Source organism: Monodon monoceros, unplaced genomic scaffold, assembly GCF_005190385.1.
Source record: "Monodon monoceros isolate NGI ecotype Baffin Bay Population unplaced genomic scaffold, NGI_Narwhal_1 Super_Scaffold_15, whole genome shotgun sequence".
Taxonomy (NCBI): Eukaryota; Metazoa; Chordata; class Mammalia; order Artiodactyla; family Monodontidae; genus Monodon; species Monodon monoceros.
Genome location: NW_021703771.1, coordinates 72,976,794 through 72,981,922, shown reverse-complemented (window position 1 = coordinate 72,981,922; position 5,129 = coordinate 72,976,794). Strand labels below are relative to the sequence as shown.

The 5,129-nt window shown below is 42.0% G+C and overlaps 1 protein-coding gene across 1 annotated transcript in view; it reads left to right on the top strand.

Moving 5' to 3' along the window:
* The window catches only part of KATNA1 (katanin catalytic subunit A1), a 35,701-nt gene continuing 30,572 nt past the window's right edge, over positions 1-5,129 (top strand). Inside the window, exon 1 of the mRNA XM_029224241.1 lies at positions 1-253. The gene's annotated coding sequence lies outside the window, so the exon portion shown is untranslated. The remainder of the gene's footprint in view (positions 254-5,129) is intronic.

Genomic DNA, 5,129 nt, shown 5'->3' with positions numbered 1-5,129 from the left:
GCCCAGCTTGCGCCGGAGTCACCGATGTTCCCCCAACACCGGAAGTGACCCTGGCGGGTTTGCCTTCAAATTCTCGGCGAGTGGAAGCAGCGCCCCGAGACTGGTGACCAGGCAGTGCTGGGTCCGTGAGCACAAAACAGGGTGGTTGGGGCAGGACAGGGCAGGGCCCTCCTTCATCGCTGCCCGGTGCCCCGCTCGGCCCTCCCGCTCCGCCTGCCGCTGGGCGGTTTCCCGAGGAGCCTCGGAGACACAGGTGAGTGTTGGCTCTCTAGGTCTCCTGGGAATCCCCGACCCACGTGGCCGGGTTGGCGAGGGATTCGGGAGCCTGTGATGCGATCCCGCAGCGCATTCTGCTGTGAACTTGCCGGTGCCTGCGCCGAGGTCCTAGGTCCTTGCTGTTGTCGCTGACACCTGTGGCTCGGATGACGGTCCCCCTACCGGAGGAGTCTTGTCCGGCCGGAGACTTCTGAGGGCTCCTGCCGATCCCACTCTAGGCCTGTCTCCTTAGAGAAGTCTCCGGCCGAGACAACCTGTTTTTATTTCCTTGCTTTTTTGACGGGTCCTCTCCCGAATTCGTCCACGCCCCCGCCCGAAACCCTCTACCCTAAAAAAAACACCAAAAGCCTTGACTTTGGGGATGCAGCTTCCTTTCTTATGTTTTGTTAGGTAGGTGTGCTATTGCTGAGGATGTTCTTTCTTATTTAGTTTATTCTGGAGCCGGGCGTCCTCTGGGAGGCTATGGCCCTTTTTGTTTAGAGTCGGTACCTTTTACAAAACGTATCCCTCGAAACTTTGTTTCATACTGTATATTATATGGTGCTGAAGTTAGCGATGAACGTGGATCCTTAATGCTTTGCAGTGGATAGTCTCAGGCCCTTATTTAGTCAAAAATAATTTTCTCTTTTAACTGCGAAGTGCCATTTTTATATCAGTTACTAACATTTATATCAGTTACTAACATTGCTCCTCTCTTGAAAGCACTCATTTGTCTTCCTCTTTGAAATCAGACCTTTAGATACTGCTGAGGACATTCCTAACGTTTTAGAATGTGTGCGATAAATCTTTGCCCCATAGTCACAATGCTAGAACACCAAGGTATTGAAAGATTCTTGTGATGTTCATACAGGCCTAAATATCTCAGTGTGCAGCCTTATTTTCTTTTCCAAAGGAGATGGTTTTTGTAATCATTGAGTTCTCACACAAAGAAATAGTGGCAAAACTCTTTGTCTTGTATTAGTATTAATAACTTGTGACTTGTTTCATATCTTAAAAAAAAAAAAAAGGCAGTGCCAATCGACTTTCCAGCATTCTTAGACTATGAAAAGTTATATAAAGCTCCTTTATGGCATTGGTTATTCAAGACCGTTTTACATTTTATAGATTCAGTATTAGGCATATTATATAGTCTACAACGGATTCTGCATCTTATTTTGAAACTGGTATCACAATTCTGACAAATACTAAGGATTAGAGAATCTTGTAGAATTTACTGTATTAAAAACAATGTTGAATTTCTGTTTACAACAATGGTTCTGGATTGTTTGTTTTTTAGCTGTTTGACTGCTTAAAAAGATACTCTTTGTGGACCACACAGCATCACATTAAGTTTGCTAGAAATTTTGCTGTAATATTGAGTTTTTAGTGTTTAAAAAATTTGGACTCTGTTATTTGAATTAAAATTTCATGTTGCATCTTACTTAGTTTAAATAAATGAATTTAGTCATTAAGATAAATAAATACTCAGTACACTTAAGCAAAAGGGTGGTTCTGATAGGAAGGATCATGTAAAGGAAAAGCTTGCTGTAAGATAAAGCATGCATCGCCTATGCTTATGTTTATTTTTCTCTTTAATAAGCTCTTTAAAAACCAACAGTCTGTGTTTTTGGACAGTCTCAGTTTTTATAATTTTATAATCTCATTTTTGTTTTATTAATTGAACTAACAGGTAGTGTTTACAGTTCACTGTGGTTAAACTTTGGTCTATAGGCTTTTCTTCACATATATTCATTTCTTCAAGTACTGCCAGATATTGTGTCAGGTAGACCCAAATTCTGTCTTCCTAAAGTGTAATTTTGGCAATGATAAGGATATATTCTTGAAAATTGAAGAATCTCATAAATTTACAGTGTTGACGTTCATTTGAGAAGAAGAATGTGTGATACTAAGAGAATAGGAAAATTTGTTTTTTGTCTAACATTTATTCATTGCATGGTATTTTGATACATTTTCAGTAAACACATCATTTCTTTGATAACCAAGAATTTTTCAGGTCATTTTTAATGTGGCCTTGGATTGACTTTACATTTGTTTGTTAGAAAATGTCGATTCATTGGCTCCTCAGGAATTTTATCTGACTAGAAAGAAGTATCCATAACACAGAACCTTCAGAGAAGGCCTGGAGTGACTTCTGTGAATTTTGGAACATTGAGCCCTGGCCCTCAGAAATACAAAGGGACAACCTATATATAAGTAACAATTTAGATTTTTTTTTTTTTTTAGCTGGGGAAAGGGAAGAAAGATCTGGAGGGAGTCTGTTAAGGAAAAGAGAGAGAGAAGGAAGAGACGTTAGAGTCTTGCTATCTGTGCTTATCCAGATCAGCGATATACTGCCAGCAGCCAGCTCCAGCTGTACCCTTATAACATTATTGCTCAGACTAGGCGTCACTGTAGGGCATATATAGCTTCAGAGCAAAAGCAGTCGCACAGTTCTGGTAGGGGTGATTTGAGGATCAAGCAGTGTGAGAGTGCTGAGGGTCAGAAACTGGACAAAAGTAAGAAATCTTAGTAGTTAGACAAAAACTGACAGTATTCATTCATTCGAAGATTTACTGAGTATCTGCTGTGTGAAAGGAAGCATGGTTCTAGATGCTGGGGATATATCCATAAAATAGCAGAGAACCATGGTCCCTGACCACAGAGCTCTTATTAAGATGGAATATTATGGGCTTCCCTGGTGGCACAGTGGTTGAGAGTCCGCCTGCCGATGCAGGGGACACAGGCTCGTGCCCCAACCCGGGAAGATCCCACATGCCGCGGAACGGCTGGGCCCGTGAGCCATGGCCGCTGAGCCTGCGCGTCCAGGGCCTGTGCTCCGCAACGGGAGAGGCCACAACAGTAAGAGGCCCGCATACAGCAAAAAAAAAAAAAAAAAAAAAAAAAAAAAAGATGGAATATTATCAGTGGTCATGCTTTTCAGTCATGGGATTTTTTTTGCTTTTCTTTTGGACCCCAGATACTCAGTCTTGAATTACTTATAGACCTTAGTTCATAGCTGTATTGCTTCATGACAAATTACCCGAAAACTTAATGGCTTAAAACAACAAACATTCATTGTCTCACGGTTTCTTTGGTCAGGCTCTGGGCATAATTGGCTAGGTGCTTCTGATTCAGGGTCTTGCACAGGCTATAGTCAAGGTATCAGTCAGGGCTGCATTTATCTCAAGGGTCAGCTGAGGGAGGATCCAACTTCCTGCCTCCCTCACATGGTTGTTGGCAGGATTCAGTTCCTCTGGTCTGTTGGACTGGGGGCCTCAGTTCCTCACTGGCTGTTGCCCTTGGGCCTCCATCAGTTCTTTGCCATGTGAGCCTCTGCACTGGGCAACTCACAACATGGTAGCTGGTTTTCCCTTAGAGTAGTCCAATGAGAGAGCAAAAGATAGTAAGCAAGGTGGAAGTCCCAGTCTAATCTCAGAAATGATGTTCCACTGTTTTTGTGTATTCTGTTTGTTACAAGCCCACATTCAAGGGGAGATGATTACATAAGGGTATGGACACTAGGAAGCAGAGGTCACTGAGAGCCACCTTACAGGCCCTCTGTGATTATTGATGGATATAAGGCCCTTCTTTTGTTGTATTTATTTTTGGTTACTCCCCTACCCTCCATCCTCTTTCTTCATTCATATTTCCCTATCTCACCCTCCACAGACACTGTAATATATTTAATATATGTTCTTCGGTGTGTATGTGTCCTTTAAAAAAGAGTGTTTTATTCACCATATATATTGGGTTGGCCAAAAAGTTCATACAGGTTCCACGACATCTTACGGAAAAACCCGAACAAACTTTTTGGCCAGCCCAATAAATATAGCATAATTTTAAGTTTATAAAATGATCTTGGCACTTAGACCTTGTTCTATGTCTAAGTATTTTTTACACCCAACCCTGTATTTTGATGATCTATCCATGTTGCTATTTGCATATTTTGTTCATTGCTTCTATCTGCTACGTAGTATTCCATAGGGTGCATCCACCATATTTCCTTATCTATTTTCTTAGCAGGGAATAGATAGATTACCTCCAGCTATTGATTTCTCAAACAGTTCTGTCATTAACATCCAAAAACAAGTCCCTTTGTGGATCTGTGTGAAATTTCCTCTGGAATATTTACAGAAAAGTAGGGTTGCAGGGTCGTAGGATATATGCATACATAATTTCTCTAAGTACTGCCAGATTGCTCTCCAAAATGATTATACCAGTTTCTGCCCACACATTGTATGTGAGAATGTCCTTTTTCCCAAATAATTGCCAATACTTAGTATTATTGGATTTATTAATTTTTTTAATCTGGTAAATGTAAAAGGGGTCTCTCATTGCATTCTTCTATTACTAGTATCTGTACTTGTAACCATTTGGGATTTCCCTTCCATGAATTACGCTTTATGCCTTTATGCGCTACCCATTTTTTAAAAAATTTTATTTATTTATTTATTTTTGCTGTGTTGGGTCTTCGTTTCTGTGCGAGAGCTTTCTCCAGTTGCGGCAAGTGGGGGCCACTCTTCATCGCGGTGCGCGGGGCCTCTGACTATCACGGCCTATCATTGCGGAGCACAGCCTGCAGACGCGCAGGCTCAGTAATTGTGGCTCACGGGCCTAGTTGCTCCGCGGCATGTGGGATCTTCCCAGACCAGGGCTCGAACCTGTGTCCCCTGCACTGGCAGGCAGATTCTCAACCACTGCACCACCAGGGAAGCCCGCTACCCATTTTTGTATGATTTTGTATGAAGTTCTTTTGTCCGTTAGTGTGAGGAATTACAAGGATGGATTTTCTCAACTTAGATTATAATTGCATTCCTGTCTTGGTCATGGAGAGAGAGAGAGAGAGAGAGAGAGAGAGAGAGAGAGAGAGAGAG